The following is a 27,114-nucleotide window of genomic DNA, read 5'->3' as shown; positions in this document are numbered from 1 at the left end:
CCAACTTCTTCACGTGTCACAGGGTGATCAGACGTTGCAACAAAAGACATGCAGGTGGTAGAGAGAAGAGAAAAAGCTTACAGCACCTGGTATTCCCAAGCTGTCTCCCATCCAAGTACTAACCAGGTACAACCCTGCTTGGCGTCCGAGATCAGACGAGGTCGGGCTTATTCAGGGTGGTGTGGCCGTAAGCAAAAATGTCTCTGACAAATGTGCATTATATAGGTACTGGAATCATACGGTTCCTCTATGCAACCAGATAATCATCTTCTCTGATGTGATCATTATCTGCAACTGAAACTGAGAATCTCAGATCACTTCGTGTCAGCCAACAAAGCAGCAGCAGCTGAAGATGACCAACTTCCTCATGTGTCACAGGGTGATCAGAAGTTGCAACAAAAGACATGCAGGTGGTAGAGAGAAGAGAAGAAGCTTACAGCACCTGGTATTCCCAAGCAGTCTCCCATCCAAGTACTAAGGAGGCCCAACCCTGCTTGGCTTCCGAGATCAGACGAGGTTGGGCTTATTCAGGGTGGTGTGGCCGTAAGCAACAATATCGGTGACAAATGTGCATTATATAGGTACTGGAATCATACACTTCCTCTGTATAACCAGATAATTGCCGAAAAAGGCTGACTTATAGTGGGTTCATCTTCCTCCTTGATGTGATTATTCTCTGGAGCTGAAACTGAGACTCTCAGATCACCTCGTGTCTATCAACAAAGCAGCAGCAGCTGAAGATGACCAGCTTCTTCATGTGTCACAGGGTGATCAGACGTTGCAACAAAAGACATGCAGGTGGTAGAGAGAAGAGAAAAAGCTTACAGCACCTGGTATTCCCAAGCAGTCTCCCATCAAATACTAAGCAGGCCTAAACCTGCTTGGCTTCCGAGATCAGACGAGGTCGGGCTTATTCAGGGTGGTTTGGCCGTAAGCGACAATGTCTGTGACAAATGTGCATTATATAGGTACTGGAATCATACGGTTCCTCTATGCAACCAAATAATTGCAGAGAAAAGCTGACTTGTAGTGGGCACATCTTCTTCTCTGATGTGATTATTCTCTCCAGCTGAAACTGAGACTCTCAGATTACCTCATGTCTGCCAACAAAGCAGCAGGAGCTGAAGATGACCAACTTCCTCATGTGTCACAGGGTGATCAGACGTTGCAACAAAAGACATGCAGGTGGTCGAGAGAAGACAAAAAGCTTACAGCACCTGGTAATCCCAAGCAGTCTCCCATCTAAGTACTAACCAGGCCCAACCCTACTTGGCTTCCGAGATAAGACAAGGTGGGGCTTATTCAGGGTGGTGTGGCGGTAAGCAAATATATTTGTTACAAATGTGAATTATATAGGTACTGGAATCATACACTTCCTCTATGAAACCAGATAATTGCCGAGAAAGGCTGATGTGTAGTGGGCATATCATCTTCTCTGATGTGATCATTCTCTTCAGCTGAAACTGAGACTCTTAGATCACTTCGTGTCTGCCAACAAAGCAGCAGCAGCTGAAGATGACCAACTTCCTCATGTGTCACAGGGTGATCAGACGTTGCAACAAAACACATGCAGGTGGTAGAGAGAAGAGAAACAGCTTACAGCACCTGGTATTCCCAAGCAGTCTCCCATTGAAGTACAAACCAGACCCAACCCTGCTTGGCTTCCGAGATAAGACAAGGTGGGGCTTATTCAGGGTGGTGTGGCGGTAAGCGACAATATCTGTTACAAATGTGAATTATATAGGTACTGGAATCATACACTTGCTCTATGAAACCAGATAATTGCCGAGAAAGGCTGATGTGTAGTGGGCATATCATCTTCTCTGATGTGATCATTCTCTTCAGCTGAAACTGAGACTCTCAGATCACTTCGTGTCTGCCAACAAAGCAGCAGCTGCTGAAGATGACCAACTTCCTCATGTGTCACAGGGTGATCAGACGTTGCAACAAAAGACATGCGGGTTGTAGAGAGAAGAGAAAACGCTTACAGCACCTGGTATTCCCAAGCAGTCTCCCATTAAAGTACTAACCAGGCCCAACCCTCCTTGGCTTCCGAGATCAGACGAGGTCGGGCTTATTCAGGGTGGTGTGGCCGTAAGGAACGATATCTGTTACAAATGTGCATTATATAGGTACTGGAATCATACACTTCCTCTATGTAACCAGATAATTGCAGAGAAAGGCTGACTTGTTATGGAAACATCTTCTTCCCTGATGTGATTATTCTCTGCAGCTGAAACTGAGACTCTCAGATCACTTCGTGTCTGCCAACAAAGCAGCAGCAGCTGAAGATGACCAACTTCCTCATGTGTCACAGGGTGATCAGACGTTGCAACAAAAGACATGCAGGTTGTAGAGAGAAGAGAAAACTCTTACAGAACCTGGTATTCCCAAGCAGTCTCCCATTAAAGTACTAACCAGGCCCAACCCTCCTTGGCTTCCGAGATCAGACGAGGTCGGGCTTATTCAGGGTGGTGTGGCCGTAAGGAACAATTTCTGTGACAAATGTGCATTATATAGGTACTGGAATCATACAATTCCTCTATGTAACCAGATAATTGCAGAGAAAGGCTGACTTGTTATGGGCACATCTTCTTCCCTGATGTGATTATTCTCTGCAGCTGAAACTGAGACTCTCAGATCACTTCGTGTCTGCCAACAAAGCAGCAGCAGCTGAAGATGACCAACTTCGTCATGTGTCACAGGGTGATCAGACGTTGCAACAAAAGACATGCAGGTGGTCGAGAGAAGACAAAAAGCTTACAGCTCCTGGTATTCCCAAGCGGTCTCCCATTTAAGTACTAACCAGGCCCAACCCTCCTTGGCTTCCGAGATCAGACGAGGTCGGGCATGTTCAGGGTGGTGTGGCCGTAAGCAACAATGTCTCTGACAAATGTGCATTATATAGGTACTGGAATCATACGGTTCCTCTATGCAACCAGATAATTGCCGAGAAAGGCTGATGTGTAGCGGGCAAATCATCTTCTCTGATGTGATCATTATCTGCAACTGAAACTGAGACTCTCAGATCACTTCGTGTCAGCCAACAAAGCAGCAGCAGCTGAAGATGACCAACTTCCTCATGTGTCACAGGGTGATCAGACGTTGCAACAAAAGACATGCAGGTGGTAGAGAGAAGAGAAGAAGCTTACAGCACCTGGTATTCCCAAGCAGTCTCCCATCCAAGTACTAAGGAGGCCCAACCCTGCTTGGCTTCCGAGATCAGACGAGGTTGGGCTTATTCACGGTGGTGTGGACGTAAGCAACAATATCGGTGACAAATGTGCATTATATAGGTACTGGAATCATACACTTCCTCTGTATAACCAGATAATTGCCGAAAAAGGCTGACTTATAGTGGGTTCATCTTCCTCCTTGATGTGATTATTCTCTGGAGCTGAAACTGAGACTCTCAGATCACCTCGTGTCTATCAACAAAGCAGCAGCAGCTGAAGATGACCAGCTTCTTCACGTGTCACAGGGTGATCAGACGTTGCAACAAAAGACATGCAGGTGGTAGAGAGAAGAGAAAAAGCTTACAGCACCTGGTATTCCCAAGCAGTCTCCCATCAAGTACTAAGAAGGCCTAAACCTGCTTGGCTTCCGAGATCAGACGAGGTCGGGCTTATTCAGGGTGGTTTGGCCGTAAGCGACAATGTCTGTGACAAATGTGCATTATATAGGTACTGGAATCATACGGTTCCTCTATGCAACCAAATAATTGCAGAGAAAAGCTGACTTGTAGTGGGCACATCTTCTTCTCTGATGTGATCATTCTCTTCAGCTGAAACTGAGACTCTTAGATCACTTCGTGTCTGCCAACAAAGCAGCAGCAGCTGAAGATGACCAACTTCCTCATGTGTCACAGGGTGATCAGACGTTGCAACAAAACACATGCAGGTGGTAGAGAGAAGAGAAACAGCTTACAGCACCTGGTATTCCCAAGCAGTCTCCCATTGAAGTACAAACCAGACCCAACCCTGCTTGGCTTCCGAGATAAGACAAGGTGGGGCTTATTCAGGGTGGTGTGGCGGTAAGCGACAATATCTGTTACAAATGTGAATTATATAGGTACTGGAATCATACACTTGCTCTATGAAACCAGATAATTGCCGAGAAAGGCTGATGTGTAGTGGGCATATCATCTTCTCTGATGTGATCATTCTCTTCAGCTGAAACTGAGACTCTCAGATCACTTCGTGTCTGCCAACAAAGCAGCAGCTGCTGAAGATGACCAACTTCTTCATGTGTCACAGGGTGATCAGACGTTGCAACAAAAGACATGCAGGTTGTAGAGAGAAGAGAAAACGCTTACAGCACCTGGTATTCCCAAGCAGTCTCCCATTAAAGTACTAACCAAGCCCAACCCTCCTTGGCTTCCAAGATCAGACGAGGTCGGGCTTATTCAGGGTGGTGTGGCCGTAAGGAACAATTTCTGTGACAAATGTGCATTATATAGGTACTGGAATCATACACTTCCTCTATGTAACCAGATAATTGCAGAGAAAGGCTGACTTGTTATGGAAACATCTTCTTCCCTGATGTGATTATTCTCTGCAGCTGAAACTGAGACTCTCAGATCACTTCGTGTCTGCCAACAAAGCAGCAGCAGCTGAAGATGACCAACTTCGTCATGTGTCACAGGGTGATCAGACGTTGCAAAAAAAGACATGCAGGTGGTCGAGAGAAGACAAAAAGCTTACAGCTCCTGGTATTCCCAAGCGGTCTACCATTTAAGTACTAACCAGGCCCAACCCTCCTTGGCTTCCGAGATAAGACGAGGTCGGGCATGTTCAGGGTGGTGTGGCCGTAAGCAACAATGTCTCTGACAAATGTTCATTATATAGGTACTGGAATCATACGGTTCCTCTATGCAACCAGATAATTGCCGAGAAAGGCTGATGTGTAGCGGGCAAATCATCTTCTCTGATGTGATCATTCTCTGCAACTTAAACTGAGACTCTCAGATCACTTCGTGTCAGCCAACGCAGCAGCAGCTGAAGATGACCAACTTCCTCATGTGTCACAGGGTGATCAGACGTTGCAACAAAAGACATGCAGGTGGTAGAGAGAAGAGAAAAAGCTTACAGCACCTGGTATTCCCAAGCAGTCTCCCATCCAAGTACTAAGGAGGCTCAACCCTGCTTGGCTTACGAGATCAGGCATGTTCAGGGTGGTGTGGCCGTAAGCAACAATGTGTCTGACAAATGTGCATTATATAAGTACAGGAATCATACGGTTCCTCTATGTAACCAGATAATTGCTGAGAAAGGCTGATCTGTAGTGGGCACATCTTCTTCCCTGACGTGATAATTTTCTCCAGCTGAACATGAGACTCTCAGATCACTTCGTGTCTGCCAACAAAGCAGCAGAAGCTGAAGATGGCCAACTTCCTCATGTGTCACAGGGTGATCAGACGTTGCAACAAAAGACATGCAGGTTGTAGAGAGAAGAGAAAAAGCTTAAGGTACCTGGTATTCCCAAGCGGTCTCCCATTCAAGTACTAACCAGGCCCAACCGTGCTTGGCTTCCGAGATCAGACGAGGTCGGGCTTGTTCAGGGTGGTGTGGCCGTAAGCAAAAATATCGGTGACAATTGTGCATTATATAGGTACTGGAATCATACACTTCCTCTGTGTAACCAGATAATTGCCGAAAAAGGCTGACTTGTAGTGGGTTCATCTTCCTCCTTGATGTGATTATCCTCTTCAGCTGAAACATAGACTCTCAGATCACTTCGTGTCTGCCAACAAAGCAGCAGAAAATGAAGATGACCAACTTCCTCATGTGTCACAGGGTGATCAGACGTTGCAACAAAAGACATGCAGGTGGTAGAGAGAAGAGAAAAAGCTTAAGGCACCTGGTATTCCCAAGCAGTCTCCCATTCAAGTACTAACCAGGCCCAACCCTGCTTGGCTTCCGAGATCAGACGAGGTTGGGCTTATTCAGGGTGGTGTGGCCATAAGCAACAATATTGGTGACAAATGTGCATTATAAAGGTACTGGAATCATACACTTCCTCTGTATAACCAGATAATTGCCGAAAAAGGCTGACTTGTAGTGGGTTCATCTTCCTCCTTGATGTGATTATTCTCTGCAGCTGAAACTGAGACTCTCAGATCACCTCGTGTCTATCAACAAAGCAGCAGCAGCTGAAGATGACTAACTTCTTCACGTGTCACAGGGTGATCAGACGTTGCAACAAAAGACATGCAGGTGGTAGAGAGAAGAGAAAAAGCTTACAGCACCTGGTATTCCCAAGCTGTCTCCCATCCAAGTACTACCCAGGTACAACCCTGCTTGGCGTCCGAGATCAGACGAGGTCGGGCTTATTCAGGGTGGTGTGGCCGTAAGCAACAATGTCTCTGACAAATGTGCATTATATAGGTACTGGAATCATACGGTTCCTCTATGCAACCAGATAATTGCCGAGAAAGGCTGATGTGTAGTGGGCAAATCATCTTCTCTGATGTGATCATTCTCTGCAACTTAAACTGAGACTCTCAGATCACTTCGTGTCAGCCAACAAAGCAGCAGCAGCTGAAGATGACCAACTTCCTCATGTGTCACAGGGTGATCAGACGTTGCAACAAAAGACATGCAGGTGGTAGAGAGAAGAGAAAAAGCTTACAGCACCTGGTATTCCCAAGCAGTCTCCCATCCAAGTACTAAGGAGGCTCAACCCTGCTTGGCTTACGAGATCAGGCATGTTCAGGGTGGTGTGGCCGTAAGCAACAATGTGTCTGACAAATGTGCATTATATAAGTACAGGAATCATACGGTTCCTCTATGTAACCAGATAATTGCTGAGAAAGGCTGATCTGTAGTGGGCACATCTTCTTCCCTGACGTGATAATTTTCTCCAGCTGAACATGAGACTCTCAGATCACTTTGTGTCTGCCAACAAAGCAGCAGAAGCTGAAGATGACCAACTTCCTCATGTGTCTCAGGGTGATCAGACGTTGCAACAAAAGACATGTAGGTGGTAGAGAGAAGAGAAAAAGCTTAAGGCACTTGGTATTCCCAAGCGGTCTCGCATTCAAGTACTAACCAGGCCCAACCCTGCTTGGCTTCCGAGATCAGACGAGGTCGGGCTTATTCAGGGTGGTGTGGCCGTAAGCAACAATATCGGTGACAAATGTGCATTATATAGGTACTGGAATCATACACTTCCTCTGTGTAACCAGATAATTGCCGAAAAAGGCTGACTTGTAGTGGGTTCATCTTCCTCCTTGATGTGATTATTCTCTCCAGCTGAAACTGAGACTCTCAGATCACCTCGTGTCTATCAACAAAGCAGCAGCAGCTGAAGATGACCAACTTCTTCACGTGTCACAGGGTGATCAGACGTTGCAACAAAAGACATGCAGGTGGTAGAGAGTAGAGAAAAAGCTTACAGCACCTGGTATTCCCAAGCTGTCTCCCATCCAAGTAGTAACCAGGTACAACCCTGCTTGGCGTCCGAGATCAGACGAGGTGGGGCTTATTCAGGGTGGTGTGGCCGTAAGCAACAATGTCTCTGACAAATGTGCATTATATAGGTACTGGAATCATACGGTTCCTCTATGCAACCAGATAATTGCCGAGAAAGGCTGACTTGTAGTGGGCACATCTTCTTCCCTGACGTGATAATTCTCTCCAGCTGAAAATGAGACTCTCAGATCACTTCGTGTCTGCTAACAAAGTAGCAGCAGCTGAAGATGACCAACTTCCTCATGTGTCACAAGGTGATCAGACGTTGCAACTAAAGACATGCAGGTGGTAGAGAGAAGAGAAAAAGCTTAAAGCACCTGGTATTCCCAAGCAGTCTCCCATCCAAGTACTAACCAGGCCCAAACCTGCTTGGCTTCCAAGATCAGACGAGGTCGGGCTTATTCAGGGTGGTGTGGCCGTAAGCAACAATATCTGTGACAAATGTGCATTATATAAGTACTGGAATCATACACTTCCTCTATGTAACCAGATAATTGCCGAGAAAGGCTGACTTGTAGTGGGCAAATCTTCTTCCCCGATGTGATTATTTTCTGCAGCTGAAACTGAGACTCTCAGATTACTTCGTGTCTGCCAACAAAGAAGCAGCAGCTGCTGAAGATGACCAACTTCCTCATGTGTCACAGGATGATCAGACGTTGCAACAAAAGACATGCAGGTGGTAGAGAGAAGAGAAGAAGCTCACAGCACCTGGTATTCCCAAGAGGTCTCCCATCGAAGTACTAACCAGGTACAACCCTGCTCTGCTTCCGAGATCAGACGAGGTCGGGCTTATTCAGGGTGGTGTGGCCGTAAGCAACAATATCACTGACAAATGTCCATTATATAGGTACTGGAATCATACGGTTCCTCTATGCAACCAGTTAATTGCAGAGAAAGGCTGATGTGTAGCGGGCACATCTTCTTCCCCCATGTGATTATTTTCTGCAGCTGAAACTGAGACTCTCAGATCACTTCGTGTCTGCCAACAAAGAAGCAGCAGCTGCTGAAGATGACCAACTTCCTCATGTGTCACAGGATGATCAGACGTTGCAACAAAAGACATGGAGGTGGTAGACAGAAGAGAAGAAGCTTACAGCACCTGGTATTCCCAAGAGGTCTCCCATCGAAGTACTAACCAGGCCCAACCCTGCTTGGGTTCCGAGATCACACGAGGTTGGGCATATTCAGGGTGGTGTGGCCGTAAGTAACAATGTCTGTGACAAATGTGCATTATATAGGTACTGGAATCATACGGTTCCTCTATGCAACCAGATAATTGCCAAGAAAGGCTAACTTGTAGTGGGCACATCTTCTTCCCTGATGTGATTATTCTCTACAGTTGAAACTGAGACTCTCAGATCACTTCGTGTCTGCCAAAAAAGCAGCAGCAGCTGAAGATGACCAACTTCTTCACGTGTCACAGGGTGATCAGACGTTGCAACAAAAGACATGCAGGTGGTAGAGAGAAGAGAAAAAGCTTACATCACCTGGTATTCCCAAGCGGTCTCTCATCAAAGTAGTAACCACGCCCAAACCTCCTTGGCTTCTGAGATCAGACGAGGTCAGACATATTCAGGGTGGTTTGGCCGTAAGCAATAATCTCTGTGACAAATGTGCATTATATAGGCAATGGAATCATATGGTTCCTCTATGTAACCAGATAATTGCCGAGAAAGGCTGATATGTAGTGGGCACATCTTGTTCCCTGACGTGATAATTTTCTCCAGCTGAAAATGAGACTCTCAGATCACTTCGTGTCTGCCAATAAAGCAGCAGCAGCTGAAGATGACCAACTTCCTCATGTGTCACAGGGTGATCAGACGTTGCAACAAAAGACATGCAGGTTGTAGAGAGAAAAGAAAAAACCTACAGCACCTGGTATTCCCAAGCAGTCTCCCATCCAAATACTAACAAGGCCCAACCCTGCTTGGCTTCCGAGATCAGACTTATTCAGGGTGGTGTGGCCGTAAGCAACAATAACTGTGACAAATGTGCATTATATAGGTACGATAGGTGCGACGTTTTAACTGAGGCGTTAAGTTTACGTTAAGTGTCTGTCTGTCTGTCTGTCTGTTCGCAGATGATTGCTCGTCTGTTACTGTGTGATTATTGTTACAATGTTAATAAAGTTTGATAATTTTACTTGAACCAAGAACAGCCTTCACATTTTTATTTAATTTCCCTTTGCAAAACAGGACGACAGTGAGTGTGAGTGACATCCATTTAATGCAATTGTCAAAAGTGAAGCCAGAATTACTTGGAGAATTATTTTACATTTATTAACAAAACCCAACACTCTTTGTCTCAACCAAAGATTTTTTAAAAATACTTTCTTTGCTCAATTTGGAATTTGTTTCATTCACTTGTGTTGCACAAATAGTGATACAGATAGATAGCTAGTCTCTCAAATAATTGAGTGTACCAAAAAAAGAGGGGAAAAATGATGGGAGACTTATTTACATTTACAGTTATACACATTTTGTGTGCTGCCCCCTACAGTAGGCTTTAGTAAAGTCCAAAGCACTGTGGTATGTTGGGGTGTTGCCACAATACAGGTTCGAATCCCACAAGAAACATGAAAATTAAACAGATGATAAACCTTGCAATAAGTGCAGAGGTGTGTGTAAACAATGTTGAGAAGATAAGAGAATAGAGAAAAGTGGATATAGTGTACGTTTTTTCTCCTTTTCTCCCCCCCCCCTTCCTCTTTTTTTCCTTTTCCCCCCTTTCGGGCAGTCCCTTTTGCCCCTTTTTTGGCCGAAAGGTCAGCACTCTGGACTTTGAATCCAGTGATCCGAGTTCAAATCTCGGTGGAACCTACAGGTGTGCTGTCATGTTTGTGTTCTGGAAAGAAAATGAGTGGATGAGGTTAGTCAGTTGTCAAGTCACACCAGAGTGTGTGATTGACCAATTCCAAAGAGAGGGCTTAAATTGTTTAATGTTGAAAAAGTGAAACATTCAGCTGAGAGGGTCTGTGCTATTTGCCTTCTCACCTCCGGGTGTCTCTAATTGAATCTATTTGATTTCTTCTTCCATATTAATTTGCAATGCATATATTTTTCCATGCTCTCCGTTTGGAATTTGGACACAGAAGCCAAAGGAGAAGGAAACAGGAAAAACAATCCCATGGTAACAATCAGCGACAAGGAGAACTACTCAAAAGCCTACATAATTAACCCGGTGCCCAACCATGGGCCAACCAATCATCCAATCAAGGAGCGGCAATTTCTGCCGGCCGGGATCTGAGCGCCAACTCCATGCGGTGCGCACAAGTTGGTACTGATTTAGGAAAAAGAGGATTGTACAATTTTACTCCTTGGTATGGATACTCTTTCAAAAAAGTCCAAAAAATAAAATATGTGGTTGACAAAACTGTGTGACTCAGTCCTTCAACACAAAAGGCAGGCAAAGGAAAATCAGCTGTCCTCTCTATCTAATCATAGGAGGATGGCCTGACTACGATCAGGGACCTGAGCAGCAAAGAATAGATAGACATGATAAATAGTTATATATATATATATATACATATATATATGTACATACTAGTCTCCAATACTACTATGATAAAAAGAGATCCAATGTACAGGTCTAAGTTGTACAGGAATGTGTTGTAGAAATTTGTTCTATATTTTTGTTGTAAATCCACAACAGGTTTCATCATCTGCTAATCCTGAAGGAGACACTAGTTGTAAAGGAATTTATTAATACATAAAAATGCTTATATTATAAGACTGAAACATTCTTGAACAGCAGATCACTGTAAAGACATACATATAATATTGTGATTATGTCAGTGGGTCAACAATTTTGTAAAGGCAACTTTACATAAAAAAATTTAAAATCTTGTAAAAATATAACAATGTAAACATAAAAACAGCAACCTCAAAACAAAACATAGCATGTTACCTGGATGGAAAACCATGCGTCTCTACAGCCTGAAGGAAGAAATCTTGGGCTGTTGATGCCTTGTTGTTATTGGTAGCATGTCGGTACATGATCTTTGTGAGCATTTGGAAAACATAAAAACCACAGAAACACATTAAACATTAACTACAATAATATAAGAATAATAAATGAATGAAATATTGTTCCATGTGTAATGTTAGACTTAAAGCTATACTTACCTTTCTGGCATGTAGCACGGCACTTATTAAAAATTTAAACTACTTGAACTGTCTCCTCATCTATGTGCTAACAACCAGAACCCACTGATGTGGACTCAGAAATAAAGTTTCCAATGTTTTCCAAACACAAATGAATACATTTCAGAAATGTACTGAGGCCAGATAGAAAAAGTGCACGTGCAGCCGCTTTAAACTGTCAAACAGGCAATGTAACGGCAGTTATATTTATGTTTCGCCACTAGATGCAGCTATGATTTTATGGCCATAGAGAATGTCCGTATAACACGTTTGTTTTAAGTGTTTTGATGTATATATTTAATATTTAGCAATGTTTAAAGGATATAGTTAATAACATTTGGTGTTAGGTAAAAGTTAAAAGTTAAAACTTGATAAGTTTAGTTTAAGGTGACGGTGATGTCACTTCCGGTTTAAAAAAGCGGTCCGGTAAACTGGTATCATTGATATGGATCCAATAAAGAAAGCAATCAACGAAGACCATAAGCGGTTTTAAGTTTACCGGTTTGTCCACTTGCAGGCCAAAGTGGTATGTAAGTTTGTGTTTGTAAATAATATATTTTCTTTTAGTTGAGGCATGTGTAATGTAATATTTGTACATCATTTGTGTTTTATCAGTTCTACGGTGTACTTGTGGTGAAAGCCGACGATGAAGACCTCAGTGAAAAGAACACAAGTCTCGTATCTGTGAACAAGCCAGCATATGTTTTTTTCCAAAGACCACGTCCAGCATTTGATTGAAATTGACCTCTCTGCCCCCTGTATTTCCACACTGCTGGTGTATCAGTGAGAACACTGAAACGCAGAATGCGACAGTGGGGCCTCTCAAAAAGGGAAGGCTACAGTAAAATGACAGATGATGAACTTGACAGCTTGGTCTCTGCCATCAAGCAAGACTCCCAGAATTTGGGTTGGTGCTTTTTACAGAAAGTTTTTATTTGAATTATATCATGCACTTGTCCATAGCATTAAAAGTATTTAATGCCATAAAAGTAACATTTGAAATTGCCGGCCATATAGGCTCCACAACTAAGTCTAGCTGAGGGCCGGCTACTTTAATGACTGCTATTTTTATAGCCTAAAGGCTATCAATATTATTTTTTAAATTTTCTGTGCCTTAGTGGAGAGTCCTGGACATTATCATAGCAACGGTCATCATAGCATGTATACCTGAGAAAAAGTTAAATGCCTAAATTGTTTGTTTACATGATTATCAATCAATATATCTTAAATAAAAGTGGTTTTCACTTCTTTTCCTACAGGTCACAGAATGGTAAAAGGTCGTCTTAGGGCTTTAGGCCACAGAGTTCAGTGGACAGAGTGTGGGATTCGATGCACCGGGTTGATAGGGTAGGAATACTACAGAGAATGACAAGCCTCGGATGTGTTGTGAGAAGGACCTACAATGTCGCAGCTCCTCTGTCACTCGTACATATAGATACCAACCACAAGTTGATCAGGTAAGCTGACAGCAAAGGACATCACATGGACATTATATATTTATATATTGATTTAAAAAATGGTCTATGGCATACATTCTGCAGAGTTCTGGAATCTGGTGTAATGGACCACGATGTAGCTGCGTTAAACAATTGATACATTTTTATTGAACAGATATGGTGTGGTAATGTTTGGAATAGATGTCTCTTCAAGAAAGGTCAGTGTCCCCATGGAGATTATAGTGTGTGATATAATATTCAACTTAATTTATTTAAAGCTATACTTTTCTTTTGTAAGCTTAAAATGCTCCTAATAAGCTTATGGCGCACTAAAATGGAAAAGCAAGCCACCAGGTGTTGAAATTACACGCGAACTACAACGCAGGCCGTTGTAGATCACAAGTTGTTTATATTCGGACACGGCAAGCACAAGAATAGCCTTGATGGACGTGGTAACTGGACCACTGATAACTTGACAACATTCTCCGCTCCGACATCCGGGGGAGATGGAACGCACCATCACTTTCTCACCTCACACGTCAGGGAGGAAGGGAGCGTCACAGGTCAGGCAGGGGGAAGAGGGTGAGACTTTGGAGGGAGGGGGAGTTTTTCATGTTTAAATTTTTAATAAGTGCCGTGCTACATGCCAGAAAGGTAAGTATAGCTTTAAGTCTAACATTACACATGGAACAATATTTCATTCATTTATTATTCTTATATTATTGTAGTTAATGTTTAATGTGTTTCTGTGGTTTTTATGTTTTCCAAATGCTCACAAAGATCATGTACCGACATGCTACCAATAACAACAAGGCATCAACAGCCCAAGATTTCTTCCTTCAGGCTGTAGAGACGCATGGTTTTCCATCCAGGTAACATGCTATGTTTTGTTTTGAGGTTGCTGTTTTTATGTTTACATTGTTATATTTTTACAAGATTTTAAATTTTTTTATGTAAAGTTGCCTTTACAAAATTGTTGACCCACTGACATAATCACAATATTATATGTATGTCTTTACAGTGATCTGCTGTTCAAGGATGTTTCAGTCTTATAATATAAGCATTTTTATGTATTAATAAATTCCTTTACAACTAGTGTCTCCTTCAGGATTAGCAGATGATGAAACCTGTTGTGGATTTACAACAAAAATATAGAACAAATTTCTACAACACATTCCTGTACAACTTAGACCTGTACATTGGATCTCTTTTTATCATAGTAGTATTGGAGACTAGTATGTACATATATATATGTATATATATATATAACTATTTATCATGTCTATCTATTCTTTGCTGCTCAGGTCCCTGATCGTAGTCAGGCCATCCTCCTATGATTAGATAGAGAGGACAGCTAATTTTCCTTTGCCTGCCTTTTGTGTTGAAGGACTGAGTCACACAGTTTTGTCAACCACATATTTTATTTTTTGGACTTTTTTGAAAGAGTATCCATACCAAGGAGTAAAATTGTACAATCCTCTTTTTCCTAAATCAGTACCAACTTGTGCGCACCGCATGGAGTTGGCGCTCAGATCCCGGCCGGCAGAAATTGCCGCTCCTTGATTGGATGATTGGTTGGCCCATGGTTGGGCACCGGGTTAATTATGTAGGCTTTTGAGTAGTTCTCCTTGTCGCTGATTGTTACCATGGGATTGTTTTTCCTGTTTCCTTCTCCTTTGGCTTCTGTGTCCAAATTCCAAACGGAGAGCATGGAAAAATATATGCATTGCAAATTAATATGGAAGAAGAAATCAAATAGATTCAATTAGTGACACCCGGAGGTGAGAAGGCAAATAGCACAGACCCTCTCAGCTGAATGTTTCACTTTTTCAACATTAAACAATTTAAGCCCTCTCTTTGGAATTGGTCAATCACACACTCTGGTGTGACTTGACAACTGACTAACCTCATCCACTCATTTTCTTTCCAGAACACAAACATGACAGCACACCTGTAGGTTCCACCGAGATTTGAACTCGGATCACTGGATTCAAAGTCCAGAGTGCTAACCTTTCGGCCAAAAAAGGGGCAAAAGGGACTGCCCGAAAGGGGGGAAAAGGAAAAAAAGAGGAAGGAGGGGGGGGGGGGGGGGGAGAGAAAAAGAAAAGGAGAAAAAACGTACACTATATCCACTTTTCTCTATTCTCTTATCTTCTCAACATTGTTTACACACACCTCTGCACTTATTGCAAGGTTTATCATCTGTTTAATTTTCATGTTTCTTGTGGGATTCGAACCTGTATTGTGGCAACACCCCAACATACCACAGTGCTTTGGACTTTACTAAAGCCTACTGTAGGGGGGAGCACACAACATGTGTATAACTGTAAATGTAAATAAGTCTCCCATCATTTTCCCCTCTTTTTTTGGTACACTCAATTATTTGAGAGACTAGCTATCTATCTGTATCACTATTTGTGCAACACAAGTGAATGAAACAAATTCCAAATTGAGCAAAGAAAGTATTTTTTAAAAATCTTTGGTTGAGACAAAGAGTGTTGGGTTTTGTTAATAAATGTAAAATAATTCTCCAAGTAATTCTGGCTTCACTTTTGACAATTGCATTAAATGGATGTCACTCACACTCACTGTCGTCCTGTTTTGCAAAGGGAAATTAAATAAAAATGTGAAGGCTGTTCTTGGTTCAAGTAAAATTATCAAACTTTATTAACATTGTAACAATAATCACACAGTAACAGACGAGCAATCATCTGCGAACAGACAGACAGACAGACAGACACTTAACGTAAACTTAACGCCGCAGTTAAAACGTCGCATGAAATGGAAGCTGTCCAAGCGCACTGCAGACCTCCATGGGTGGAAGAGTTTGACCACTGAAGACACACCTGTGAAAAACAAAGTCAGCCGCTGCCCAATTGCCAGTACCACTCCTCCCACAAGTGGAGTGGTAACAGTGTGTGTGTGTGTGGCACACAGTTTTTCAAACGTATATTTGATAAAGAATTTTATCATTTTTACCCACCTGACTGGCTGCAGCAGTCCCGGTCAACATAGATGACCTCAGGTTCAGCTTGGCCCGCATTCTTGTATCGAGTGACGATGCCATGGCACAACTCTTCCAACCCTGCACCTTCACCCGTTGTCAGAACAGAGTTCAGAACCTGGCCAAACTCGTTGCCGATGTTTATCATCCATGCAGCACTGTCCCCAATAGCGCCAGCCAGCTTCTTGGTGATCTGTAAAAGAAACACTACTTTCAAACTGTTTGTTGTAATTATACACGTGTGCATGTGTCAAACCGACATTCAAGCACTTGCACCTGTAATCATATTCCTGTACATTTTTCATTTTCCCTCTTTTTTCCCCTCCTCTTTTTTTTTTTGGGGGGGGGGGGGGGGGGGGCAATAAATATAGCTTTCCCAGTGATAACTACTAATACAACCGATTCTCCGCAACAACCAAAAGATTCATCGCACACAAGGCCTTGAAATTGATTTTGGTCAAGAAAGAGGTTTCAGAATATGAAGATCAAATTCAGAGTCTGACAGTGACTTTTAGAAGAGGATGACATTAATCATCAGCTATCTCCTAAACGGGAATGAACCAGAGCTAGACAGCAGCAGGCCCCAGGACCAAGTAGTCAGCAGCCGAGCTGAGATTGAGATCTTACTTATGTTTTGTAAATGTTCAAAGTTCTAAAAAAGTTCAAATGAATAATACATGATAGTTATACCAAAAAACCTTGCTTCATTTGCACTTTTCTTGAATGTTTTCCATCCTTTTTATTTTTACTACTACTAGTACTTGGATGGTAGACTGCCTGGGAATACCAGGTGCTTTAAGCTTTTTCTCTTCTCTCTACCACCTTTTGTTGCAACGTCTGATCACCCTGTGACACATGAGGAAGGTGGTCATCTTCAGCTGCTGCTTTGTTGGCAGACACGAAGTGATCTGAGAGTCTCAGTTTCAGCTGCAGAGAATGATCACATCAGAGAAGATGATATGCCCGTTACACATCAGCCTTTCTCTGCAATTATCTAGTTGCATAGAGGAACCGTATGATTCCAGTACCTATATGATGCACATTTGTCAGTGACATTGTTGCTTACGGCCACACCACGTTGAACATGCCCGATCTCGTCTGATCTCGGAAGCCAAGCACGGTTGGGCCTGGTTAGTACTTGGATGGAAGACCTCTTGGGAATACCAGGTGCTGTAAGCTTTTTCTCTTCTTTCGACCACCTGCATGTCTTTTGTTGCAACGTCTGATCACCCTGTGACACATGAGGAAGTTGGTCATCTTCAGCAGCTGCTGCTGCTTTGTTGGCAGACATGAAGTGATCTGAGAGTCTCAATTTCAGCTGCAGAGAATAATCACATCAGGGAAGAAGATGTGCCCACTACAAGTCAGCCTTTCTAGGCAATTATCTGGTTACATAGAGGAAGTGTATGATTCCATTGCCTATATAATGCACACTTGTCACCGATATTGTTGCTTACGGCCAAACCACCCTGAATATGTCTGACCTTGTCTGATCTCGGAAGCCAAGGAGGGCTGGGCCTGGTTAGTACTTTGATGGGACACCGCTTGGGAATACCAGGTGCTGTAAGCTTTTTCTCTTCTCTCTACCACCTGCATGTCTTTTGTTGCAATGTCTGATCGCCCTGTGACACATGAGGAAGTTGGTCATCTTCAGCTGCTGCTGCTTTGTTAGCAGACACGAAGTGATCTGAGAGTCTCAGTTTCAGCTGCAGAGAATAATCACATCAAGGAAGAAGATGTGCCCACAACAAGTTAGCCTTTCCCTGCAATTATCTGGTTACATAGAGGAACTGTATTATTCCAGTACCTATATAATGCACATTTTTCACAGACATTGTTACTTACGGCCACACCACCCTGAATATGCCTGACCTCGACTGATCTCGGAACCCAAGCAGGGCTGGGCCTGGTTAGTACTTGAATGGGAGACCCCTTGGGAATGCCAGGTGCTGTAAGCTTTTTCTCTTCTCTCTACCACCTGCATGTATTTTGTTGCAAGGTCTGATCGCCCTGTGACACATGAGGAAGTTGGTCATCTTCAGCTGCTGCTGCTTTGTTGGCAGACACGAAGTGATCTGAGAGTCTCATTTTCAGCTGGAGAGAATAATCACGTCAGGGAAGAAGATGTGCCCACTACACATCAGCCTTTCTCTGCAATTATCTGGTTATATAGAGGAACCGTATGATTCCAGTACCTATACAATTTACATTTGTCAGAGACATTGTTGCTTACGGCCACACCACCCTGAATATGCCCGACCTCGTCTGATCTCGGAAGCCAAGCAGGGTTGTGCCTGGTTAGTACTTGGATGGGAGACTGCTTGGGAGTACCAGGTGCTGTAAGCTTTTTCTCTTCTCTCTACCACCTCCATGTCTTTTGTTGCAACGTCTGATCACCCTGTGACACGTGAAGAAGTTGGTCATCTTCAGCTGCTGCTGCTTTGTTGGCAGACACAAAGTGATCTCAGAGTTTCAGTTTCAGCTGCAGAGAATAATCACATCAGGGAAGAAGATGTGCCCACTACAAGTCAGCCTTTCTCGGCAATTATCTGGTTACATAGAGGAAGTGTATGATTCCAGTCCCTATATAATACACATTTGTAACAGATATCGTTGCTTACCGCCACACCACCCTGAATAAGCTCAACCTCGTCTGATCTCGGAAGCCAAGCAGTGTTGGGCCTGGTTAGTACTTTGATGGTATACAGCTTGGGAATACCAGGTGCTGTAAGCTTTTTCTCTCCTCTCAACCACCTGCATGTCTTTTGTTGCAACGTCTGATCACCCTGTGACACATGAGGAAGTTGGTCATCTTCAGCTGCTGCTGCTTTGTTGGCAGACACGAAGTGATCTGAGAGTCTCATTTTCAGCTAGAGAGAATTATCACGTCAGGGAACAAGATGTCCCCACTACATATCAGCCTTTCTCGGCAATTATCTGGTTACATAGAGGAACCATATGATTCCATTGCCTATATAATGCACATTTGTCACAGAGACTGTTGCTTACGGCCAAACCACCCTGAATATGTCTGATCTCGGAAGCCAAGGAGGGTTGGGCCTGGTTAGTACTTGGATGGGAGACTGCTTGGGAATACCAGGTGCTGTAAGCTTCTTCTCTTCTCTCTACCACCTCCATGTCTTTTGTTGCAACGTCTGATCATCCTGTGACACATGAGGAAGTTGGTCATCTTCAGCTGCTGCTGCTTTGTTGGCAGACATGAAGTGATCTGAGAGTCTCAGTTTCAGTTGCAGAGAATGATCACATCAGAGAAGATGATTTACCCGCTACACATCAGCCTTTCTCGGCAATTATCTGGTTGCATAGAGGAACCGTATGATTCCAGGACCTATATAATGCACATTTGTCAGAGACATTGCTGCTTACGGCCACACCACCCGGAACATGCCCGACCTCGTCTGATCTCGGAAGCCAAGCAGGGTTGGGCCTGATTAGTACTTGGATGGGAGACCACTTGGTAATACCAGGTGCTGTAAGCTTCTTCTCTACTCTCTACCACCTTCATGTCTTTTGTGGCAACGTCTGATCCTCCTGTGACACATGAGGAAGTTGGTCATCTTCAGCTGCTGCTGCTTCTTTGTTGGCAGACACGAAGTGATCTGAGAGTCTCAATATCAGCTGCAGAGAATAATCACATCAGGGAAGAACATGTGCCCACTACAAGTCAGCCTTTCTAGGCAATTATCTGGTTACATAGAGGAAGTGTATGATTCCATTGCCTATATAATGCACATTTGTCACAGAGATTGTTACTTACGGCCAAACCACCCTGAATATGTCTGACCTTGTCTGATCTCGGAAGCCAAGGAGGGCTGGGCCTGGTTAGTACTTTGATGGGACACCGCTTGGGAATACCAGGTGCTGTAAGCTTTTTCTCTTCTCTCTACCACCTGCATGTCTTTTGTTGCAATGTCTGATCGCCCTGTGACACATGAGGAAGTTGGTCATCTTCAGCTGCTGCTGCTTTGTTAGCAGACACGAAGTGATCTGAGAGTCTCAGTTTCAGCTGCAGAGAATAATCACATCAAGGAAGAAGATGTGCCCACAACAAGTTAGCCTTTCCCTGCAATTATCTGGTTACATAGAGGAACTGTATTATTCCAGTACCTATATAATGCACATTTTTCACAGACATTGTTACTTACGGCCACACCACCGTAAATATGCCCGACCTCGACTAATCTCGGAACCCAAGCAGGGATGGGCCTGGTTAGTACTTGAATGGGAGACCCCTTGGGAATGCCAGGTGCTGTAAGCTTTTTCTCTTCTCTCTACCACCTGCATGTATTTTGTTGCAAGGTCTGATCGCCCTGTGACACATGAGGAAGTTGGTCATCTTCAGCTGCTGCTGCTTTGTTGGCAGACACGAAGTGATCTGAGTCTCATTTTCAGCTGGAGAGAATAATCACATCAGGGAAGAAGATGTGCCCACTATTTATCAGCCTTTCTCTGCAATTATCTGGTTATATAGAGGAACCGTATGATTCCAGTACCTATACAATTTACATTTGTCACAGACATTGTTGCTTACGGCCACACCACCCTGAATATGCCTAACCTCGTCTGATCTCGGAAGCCAAGCAGGGTTGTGCCTGGTTAGTACTTGGATGGGAGACCGCTTGGGAATACCAGGTGCTGTAAGCTTTTTCTCTTCTCTCTACCACCTCCATGTCTTTTGTTGCAACGTCTGATCACCCTGTGACACGCGAAGAAGTTGGTCATCTTCAGCTGCTGCTGCTTTGTTGGCAGACACGAAGTGATCTGAGAGTCTCAGTTTCAGCTGAAGAGAATGATCACATCAGGGAAGAAGATGTGCCCACTACAAGTCAGCCTTTCTCGGCAATTATCTGGTTACATAGAGGAAGTGTATGATTCCAGTACCTATATAATACACATTTGTAACAGATATCGTTGCTTACCGCCACACCACCCTGAATAAGCTCAACCTCGTCTGATCTCGGAAGCCAAGCAGGGTTGGGCCTGGTTAGTTCTTGAATGGGAGACCGCTTGCGAATACCAGGTGCTGTAAGCTTTTTCTCTTCTCTCTACCACCTGCATGTCTTTTGTTGCAACGTCTGATCACCCTGTGACACATGAGGAAGGTGGTCATCTTCAGCTGCTGCTGCTTTGTTGGCTGACACGAAGTGATCTGAGAGTCTCAGTTTCAGCTCGAGAGAATAATCACGTCAGGGAAGAAGATGTGCCCACTACTTATCAGCTTTTCTCGGCAATAATCTGGTTACATAGAGGAACTGTATGATTCCAGTACCTATATAATGCACATTTGTCACAGACATTGTTGCTTACGGCCACACCACCCTGAATATGCCCGACCTCGTCTGATCTCGGAAGCCAAGCAGGGTTTTGCCTGGTTAGTACTTGGATGAGAGACCGCTTGGGAATACCAGGTGCTGTAAGCTTTTTCTCTTCTCTCAACCACCTGCATGTCTTTTGTTGCAACGTCTGACCACCCTGTGACACATGAGGAAGTTGGTCATCTTCAGCTGCTGCTGCTTTGTTGGCAGACATGAAGTGATCTGAGAGTCTCAGTTTCAGTTGCAGAGAATGATCACATCAGAGAAGATGATTTACCCGCTACACATCAAACTTTCTCGGCAATTATCTGGTTGCATAGAGGAACCGTATGATTCCAGTACCTATATAATGCACATTTGTCAGAGACATTGCTGCTTACGGCCACACCACCCGGAACATGCCCGACCTCATCTGATCTCGGAAGCCAAGCAGGGTTGGGCCTGGTTAGTACTTGGATGGGAGACCACTTGGGAATACCAGGTGCTGTAAGCTTCTTCTCTACTCTCTACCACCTTCATGTCTTTTGTGGATACGTCTGATCCTCCTGTGACACATGAGGAAGTTGGTCATCTTCAGCTGCTGCTGCTTCTTTGTTGGCAGACACGAAGTGATCTGAGAGTCTCAGTTTCAGCTGCAGAGAATAATCACATCAGGGAAGAAGATGTGCCCACTACAAGTCAGCCTTTCTCGGCAATTATCTGGTTACATAGAGGAAGTGTATGATTCCATTGCCTATATAATGCACATTTGTCACGGAGATTGTTACTTACGGCCAAACCACCCTGAATATGTCTGACCTTGTCTGATCTCGGAAGCCAAGGAGGGCTGGGCCTGGTTAGTACTTTGATGGGACACCGCTTGGGAATACCAGGTGCTGTAAGCTTTTTCTCTTCTCTCTACCACCTCCATGTCTTTTGTTGCAACGTCTGATCACCCTGTGACACGTGAAGAAGTTGGTCATCTTCAGCTGCTGCTGCTTTGTTGGCAGATCCAAAGTGATCTCAGAGTTTCAGCTGCAGAGAATAATCACATCAGGGAAGAAGATGTGCCCACTACAAGTCAGCCTTTCTCGGCAATTATCTGGTTACATAGAGGAAGTGTATGATTCCATTGCCTATATAATGCACATTTGTCACGGAGATTGTTACTTACGGCCAAACCACCCTGAATATGTCTGACCTTGTCTGATCTCGGAAGCCAAGGAGGGCTGGGCCTGGTTAGTACTTTAATGGGACACCGCTTGGGAATACCAGGTGCTGTAAGCTTTTTCTCTTCTCTCTACCACCTACATGTCTTTTGTTGCAATGTTTGATCGCCCTGTGACACATGAGGAAGTTGGTCATCTTCAGCTGCTGCTGCTTTGTTAGCAGACACGAAGTGATCTGAGAGTCTCAGTTTCAGCTGCAGAGAATAATCACATCAAGGAAGAAGATGAACCCACTACAAGTCAGCCTTTTTCGGCAATTATCTGGTTACACAGAGGAACTGTATGATTCCAGTACCTATATAATGCACATTTGTCACAGTTATGGTTGCTTACGGCCACACCACCCTGAATATGCCCAACCTCGTCTGATCTCGGAAGCCAAGCAGGGTTTTGCCTGGTTAGTACTTGGATGAGAGACCGCTTGGGAATACCAGGTGCTGTAAGCTTTTTCTCTTCTCTCAACCACCTGCATGTCTTTTGTTGCAACGTCTGACCACCCTGTGACACATGAGGAAGTTGGTCATCTTCAGCTGCTGCTGCTTTGTTGGCAGACATGAAGTGATCTGAGAGTCTCAGTTTCAGTTGCAGAGAATGATCACATCAGAGAAGATGATTTACCCGCTACACATCAAACTTTCTCGGCAATTATCTGGTTGCATAGAGGAACCGTATGATTCCAGTACCTATATAATGCACATTTGTCAGAGACATTGCTGCTTACGGCCACACCACCCGGAACATGCCCGACCTCATCTGATCTCGGAAGCCAAGCAGGGTTGGGCCTGGTTAGTACTTGGATGGGAGACCACTTGGGAATACCAGGTGCTGTAAGCTTCTTCTCTACTCTCTACCACCTTCATGTCTTTTGTGGATACGTCTGATCCTCCTGTGACACATGAGGAAGTTGGTCATCTTCAGCTGCTGCTGCTTCTTTGTTGGCAGACACGAAGTGATCTGAGAGTCTCAGTTTCAGCTGCAGAGAATAATCACATCAGGGAAGAAGATGTGCCCACTACAAGTCAGCCTTTCTCGGCAATTATCTGGTTACATAGAGGAAGTGTATGATTCCATTGCCTATATAATGCACATTTGTCACGGAGATTGTTACTTACGGCCAAACCACCCTGAATATGTCTGACCTTGTCTGATCTCGGAAGCCAAGGAGGGCTGGGCCTGGTTAGTACTTTGATGGGACACCGCTTGGGAATACCAGGTGCTGTAAGCTTTTTCTCTTCTCTCTACCACCTCCATGTCTTTTGTTGCAACGTCTGATCACCCTGTGACACGTGAAGAAGTTGGTCATCTTCAGCTGCTGCTGCTTTGTTGGCAGATCCAAAGTGATCTCAGAGTTTCAGCTGCAGAGAATAATCACATCAGGGAAGAAGATGTGCCCACTACAAGTCAGCCTTTCTCGGCAATTATCTGGTTACATAGAGGAAGTGCATGATTCCATTGCCTATATAATGCACATTTGTCACGGAGATTGTTACTTACGGCCAAACCACCCTGAATATGTCTGACCTTGTCTGATCTCGGAAGCCAAGGAGGGCTGGGCCTGGTTAGTACTTTAATGGGACACCGCTTGGGAATACCAGGTGCTGTAAGCTTTTTCTCTTCTCTCTACCACCTACATGTCTTTTGTTGCAATGTTTGATCGCCCTGTGACACATGAGGAAGTTGGTCATCTTCAGCTGCTGCTGCTTTGTTAGCAGACACGAAGTGATCTGAGAGTCTCAGTTTCAGCTGCAGAGAATAATCACATCAAGGAAGAAGATGTGCCCACAACAAGTTAGCCTTTCCCTGCAATTATCTGGTTACATAGAGGAACTGTATTATTCCAGTACCTATATAATGCACATTTTTCACAGACATTGTTACTTACGGCCACACCACCCTGAATATGCCCGACCTCGACTGATCTCGGAACCCAAGCAGGGTTGGGCCTGGTTAGTACTTGAATGGGAGACCCCTTGGGAATGCCAGGTGCTGTAAGCTTTTTCTCTTCTCTCTACCACCTGCATGTATTTTGTTGCAAGGTCTGATCGCCCTGTGACACATGAGGAAGTTGGTCATCTTCAGCTGCTGCTGCTTTGTTGGCAGACACGAAATTATCTGAGAGTCTCATTTTCAGCTGGAGAGAATAATCACGTCAGGGAAGAAGATGTGCCCACTATTTATCAGCCTTTCTCTGCAATTATCTGGTTATATAGAGGAACCGTATGATTCCAGTACCTATACAATTTACATTTGTCACAGACATTGCTGCTTACGGCCACACCACCCTGAATATGCCCGACCTCGTCTGATCTCGGAAGCCAAGCAGGGTTGTGCCTGGTTAGTACTTGGATGGGAGACCGCTTGGGAATACCAGGTGCTGTAAGCTTTTTCTCTTCTCTCTACCACCTCCATGTCTTTTGTTGCAACGTCTGATCACCCTGTGACACGTGAGGAAGTTGGTCATCTTCAGCTGCTGCTGCTTTGTTGGCAGACACAAAGTGATCTCAGAGTTTCAGCTGCAGAGAATAATCACATCAGGGAAGAAGATGTGCCCACTACAAGTCAGCCTTTCTCGGCAATTATCTGGTTACATAGAGGAAGTGTATGATTCCAGTACCTATATAATACACATTTGTAACAGATATCGTTGCTTACCGCCACACCACCCTGAATAAGCTCAACCTCGTCTGATCTCGGAAGCCAAGCAGGGTTGGGCCTGGTTAGTTCTTGAATGGGAGACCGCTTGCGAATACCAGGTGCTGTAAGCTTTTTCTCTTCTCTCTACCACCTACATGTCTTTTGTTGCAACGTCTGACCACCCTGTGACACATGAGGAAGTTGGTCATCTTCAGCTGCTGCTGCTTTGTTGGCAGACACGAAGTGATCTGAGAGTCTCAGTTTCAGCTGGAGAGAATAATCACATCAGGGAAGAAGATGTGCCCACTACAAGTTAGCCTTTCTCGACAATTATCTGGTTACATAGAGGAACTGTATTATTCCAGTACCTATATAATGCACATTTGTCACAGACATTGTTGCTTACGGCCACACCACCCTGAACATGCCCGACCTCGTCTCATCTTGGAAGCCAAGCAGGGTTGGGCCTTGTTAGTACTTGAATGGCAGACTGCTTGGGAATACCAGGTGCTGTAAGCTTTTTCTCTTCTCTCTACCACCTGCATGTCTTTTGTTGCAACGTCTGACCACCCTGTGACACATGAGGAAGTTGGTCATCTTCAGCTGCTGCTGCTTTGTTGGCAGACACGAAGTGATCTGAGAGTCTCAGTTTCAGCTGAAGAGAATGATCACATCAGAGAAGATGATGAACCCACTACAAGTCAGCCTTTCTCGACAATTATCTGGTTACATAGAGGAACCGTATGATTCCAGTACCTATATTATAAACATTTTTCAGAGAGATTGTTGCTTACGGCCATACCACCCTGAATAAGCCCGACCTCATCTGATCTCCGAAGCAAAGCAGGGTTTGGCCTGGTTAGTACTTGAATGGGAGACCGCTTGGGAATACCAGGTGTTGTAGGCTTTTTCTCTTCTCTTTACCACCTGCATGTCTTTTGTTGCAATGTCTGATCGCCCTGTGACACATGAGGAAGTTGGTCATCTTCAGCTGCTGCTGCTTTGTTGGCAGACACAAAGTGATCTGAGAGTCTCAGTTTCAGTACCAGAGAATAATCACATCAGGGAAGAAGATGAACCCCCTACAAGTCAGCCTTTTTCGGCAATTATCTGGTTGCATAGAGGAACCGTATGATTCCAGTACCTATATAATGCACATTTGTCACAGACATTGTTACTTACGGCCACACCACCCTGAATATGCCCGACCTCGTCTAATCTCGAACCCAAGCAGGGTTGGGCCTGGTTAGTACTTGAATGTTAGACCGCTTGGGAATACCAGGTGCTGTAAGCTTTTTCTCTTCTCTCTACCACCTGCATGTCTTTTTCTGCAATGTCTGATCGCCCTGTGACACATGAGGAAGTTGGTCATCTTCAGCTGCTGCTGCTTTGTTGGCAGACATGAAGTGATCTGAGAGTCTCAGTTTCAGCTGAAGAGAATGATCACGTCAGGGAAGAAGATGTGCCCACTACTTATCAGCTTTTCTCGGCAATAATCTGGTTACATAGAGGAACTGTATGATTCCAGTACCTATATAATGCACATTTGTCACAGACATTGTTGCTTACGGCCACACCACCCTGAATATGCCCGACCTCGTCTGATCTCGGAAGCCAAGCAGGGTTTTGCCTGGTTAGTACTTGGATGAGAGACCGCTTGGGAATACCAGGTGCTGTAAGCTTTTTCTCTTCTCTCAACCACCTGCATGTCTTTTGTTGCAACGTCTGACCACCCTGTGACACATGAGGAAGTTGGTCATCTTCAGCTGCTGCTGCTTTGTTGGCAGACATGAAGTGATCTGAGAGTCTCAGTTTCAGTTGCAGAGAATGATCACATCAGAGAAGATGATTTACCCGCTACACATCAAACTTTCTCGGCAAT

General features: G+C 44.2%; 4 non-coding genes and 40 pseudogenes across 4 annotated transcripts; 26 read left to right on the top strand and 18 right to left on the bottom strand.

The window, feature by feature from the left end:
• Positions 1-74: 74 nt before the first annotated feature.
• Positions 75-193, bottom strand: LOC140290479 (5S ribosomal RNA; annotated as a pseudogene).
• A 237-nt stretch (positions 194-430) lies between these two features.
• Positions 431-549, bottom strand: LOC140291682 (5S ribosomal RNA; annotated as a pseudogene).
• A 269-nt stretch (positions 550-818) lies between these two features.
• Positions 819-936, bottom strand: LOC140296208 (5S ribosomal RNA; annotated as a pseudogene).
• A 1,045-nt stretch (positions 937-1,981) lies between these two features.
• LOC140288510 (5S ribosomal RNA) lies at positions 1,982-2,100 on the bottom strand (annotated as a pseudogene).
• Positions 2,101-2,369: 269 nt separating this feature from the next.
• LOC140293219 (5S ribosomal RNA) lies at positions 2,370-2,488 on the bottom strand (annotated as a pseudogene).
• Positions 2,489-2,757: 269 nt separating this feature from the next.
• On the bottom strand, positions 2,758-2,876 carry LOC140300628 (5S ribosomal RNA; annotated as a pseudogene).
• Positions 2,877-3,145: 269 nt separating this feature from the next.
• LOC140296821 (5S ribosomal RNA) lies at positions 3,146-3,264 on the bottom strand (annotated as a pseudogene).
• Positions 3,265-3,533: 269 nt separating this feature from the next.
• Positions 3,534-3,651, bottom strand: LOC140296820 (5S ribosomal RNA; annotated as a pseudogene).
• A 657-nt stretch (positions 3,652-4,308) lies between these two features.
• LOC140294372 (5S ribosomal RNA) lies at positions 4,309-4,427 on the bottom strand (annotated as a pseudogene).
• A 269-nt stretch (positions 4,428-4,696) lies between these two features.
• On the bottom strand, positions 4,697-4,815 carry LOC140292032 (5S ribosomal RNA; annotated as a pseudogene).
• A 644-nt stretch (positions 4,816-5,459) lies between these two features.
• On the bottom strand, positions 5,460-5,578 carry LOC140269245 (5S ribosomal RNA; annotated as a pseudogene).
• Positions 5,579-5,847: 269 nt separating this feature from the next.
• LOC140274843 (5S ribosomal RNA) lies at positions 5,848-5,966 on the bottom strand (annotated as a pseudogene).
• Positions 5,967-6,235: 269 nt separating this feature from the next.
• LOC140289044 (5S ribosomal RNA) lies at positions 6,236-6,354 on the bottom strand (annotated as a pseudogene).
• Positions 6,355-7,001: 647 nt separating this feature from the next.
• Positions 7,002-7,120, bottom strand: LOC140290634 (5S ribosomal RNA; annotated as a pseudogene).
• Positions 7,121-7,389: 269 nt separating this feature from the next.
• LOC140297191 (5S ribosomal RNA) lies at positions 7,390-7,508 on the bottom strand (annotated as a pseudogene).
• Positions 7,509-7,777: 269 nt separating this feature from the next.
• On the bottom strand, positions 7,778-7,896 carry LOC140289170 (5S ribosomal RNA; annotated as a pseudogene).
• Positions 7,897-8,168: 272 nt separating this feature from the next.
• On the bottom strand, positions 8,169-8,287 carry LOC140283740 (5S ribosomal RNA; annotated as a pseudogene).
• A 272-nt stretch (positions 8,288-8,559) lies between these two features.
• On the bottom strand, positions 8,560-8,678 carry LOC140315999 (5S ribosomal RNA; annotated as a pseudogene).
• An 8,436-nt stretch (positions 8,679-17,114) lies between these two features.
• LOC140297438 (5S ribosomal RNA) lies at positions 17,115-17,233 on the top strand. The gene has a single exon (XR_011913173.1). It is a non-coding gene; the product is annotated as a 5S ribosomal RNA (ribosomal RNA).
• Positions 17,234-17,505: 272 nt separating this feature from the next.
• On the top strand, positions 17,506-17,624 carry LOC140290297 (5S ribosomal RNA; annotated as a pseudogene).
• Positions 17,625-17,893: 269 nt separating this feature from the next.
• LOC140279542 (5S ribosomal RNA) lies at positions 17,894-18,012 on the top strand (annotated as a pseudogene).
• Positions 18,013-18,281: 269 nt separating this feature from the next.
• On the top strand, positions 18,282-18,400 carry LOC140299790 (5S ribosomal RNA; annotated as a pseudogene).
• Positions 18,401-18,669: 269 nt separating this feature from the next.
• Positions 18,670-18,788, top strand: LOC140297215 (5S ribosomal RNA; annotated as a pseudogene).
• A 269-nt stretch (positions 18,789-19,057) lies between these two features.
• On the top strand, positions 19,058-19,166 carry LOC140295824 (5S ribosomal RNA; annotated as a pseudogene).
• A 269-nt stretch (positions 19,167-19,435) lies between these two features.
• LOC140299815 (5S ribosomal RNA) lies at positions 19,436-19,554 on the top strand (annotated as a pseudogene).
• Positions 19,555-19,826: 272 nt separating this feature from the next.
• On the top strand, positions 19,827-19,945 carry LOC140293055 (5S ribosomal RNA; annotated as a pseudogene).
• A 269-nt stretch (positions 19,946-20,214) lies between these two features.
• LOC140296440 (5S ribosomal RNA) lies at positions 20,215-20,333 on the top strand (annotated as a pseudogene).
• Positions 20,334-20,600: 267 nt separating this feature from the next.
• On the top strand, positions 20,601-20,719 carry LOC140308841 (5S ribosomal RNA; annotated as a pseudogene).
• Positions 20,720-20,988: 269 nt separating this feature from the next.
• On the top strand, positions 20,989-21,107 carry LOC140293911 (5S ribosomal RNA; annotated as a pseudogene).
• A 269-nt stretch (positions 21,108-21,376) lies between these two features.
• Positions 21,377-21,495, top strand: LOC140275190 (5S ribosomal RNA; annotated as a pseudogene).
• Positions 21,496-21,764: 269 nt separating this feature from the next.
• Positions 21,765-21,883, top strand: LOC140303138 (5S ribosomal RNA). The gene has a single exon (XR_011915176.1). It is a non-coding gene; the product is annotated as a 5S ribosomal RNA (ribosomal RNA).
• Positions 21,884-22,155: 272 nt separating this feature from the next.
• LOC140293054 (5S ribosomal RNA) lies at positions 22,156-22,274 on the top strand (annotated as a pseudogene).
• Positions 22,275-22,537: 263 nt separating this feature from the next.
• LOC140294388 (5S ribosomal RNA) lies at positions 22,538-22,656 on the top strand (annotated as a pseudogene).
• Positions 22,657-22,925: 269 nt separating this feature from the next.
• LOC140291925 (5S ribosomal RNA) lies at positions 22,926-23,044 on the top strand (annotated as a pseudogene).
• Positions 23,045-23,313: 269 nt separating this feature from the next.
• Positions 23,314-23,432, top strand: LOC140303075 (5S ribosomal RNA). The gene has a single exon (XR_011915173.1). It is a non-coding gene; the product is annotated as a 5S ribosomal RNA (ribosomal RNA).
• Positions 23,433-23,704: 272 nt separating this feature from the next.
• Positions 23,705-23,823, top strand: LOC140293053 (5S ribosomal RNA; annotated as a pseudogene).
• Positions 23,824-24,086: 263 nt separating this feature from the next.
• Positions 24,087-24,205, top strand: LOC140294386 (5S ribosomal RNA; annotated as a pseudogene).
• A 269-nt stretch (positions 24,206-24,474) lies between these two features.
• LOC140307450 (5S ribosomal RNA) lies at positions 24,475-24,593 on the top strand (annotated as a pseudogene).
• Positions 24,594-24,862: 269 nt separating this feature from the next.
• LOC140295891 (5S ribosomal RNA) lies at positions 24,863-24,981 on the top strand. Its single transcript, XR_011912912.1, has one exon. It is a non-coding gene; the product is annotated as a 5S ribosomal RNA (ribosomal RNA).
• A 263-nt stretch (positions 24,982-25,244) lies between these two features.
• On the top strand, positions 25,245-25,363 carry LOC140293910 (5S ribosomal RNA; annotated as a pseudogene).
• A 269-nt stretch (positions 25,364-25,632) lies between these two features.
• Positions 25,633-25,751, top strand: LOC140295806 (5S ribosomal RNA; annotated as a pseudogene).
• A 269-nt stretch (positions 25,752-26,020) lies between these two features.
• Positions 26,021-26,139, top strand: LOC140317193 (5S ribosomal RNA; annotated as a pseudogene).
• Positions 26,140-26,408: 269 nt separating this feature from the next.
• Positions 26,409-26,526, top strand: LOC140297197 (5S ribosomal RNA; annotated as a pseudogene).
• Positions 26,527-26,795: 269 nt separating this feature from the next.
• LOC140275183 (5S ribosomal RNA) lies at positions 26,796-26,914 on the top strand (annotated as a pseudogene).
• Positions 26,915-27,114: the final 200 nt, after the last annotated feature.

This window comes from Leuresthes tenuis, unplaced genomic scaffold (assembly GCF_036924035.1).
Source record: "Leuresthes tenuis unplaced genomic scaffold, fLeuTen1.0.hap1 SCAF_1, whole genome shotgun sequence".
In the NCBI taxonomy this organism is placed as follows: Eukaryota; Metazoa; Chordata; class Actinopteri; order Atheriniformes; family Atherinopsidae; genus Leuresthes; species Leuresthes tenuis.
Note: the sequence above shows the minus strand (reverse complement) of the source record. Positions and strands in the feature narration are given on the sequence as shown.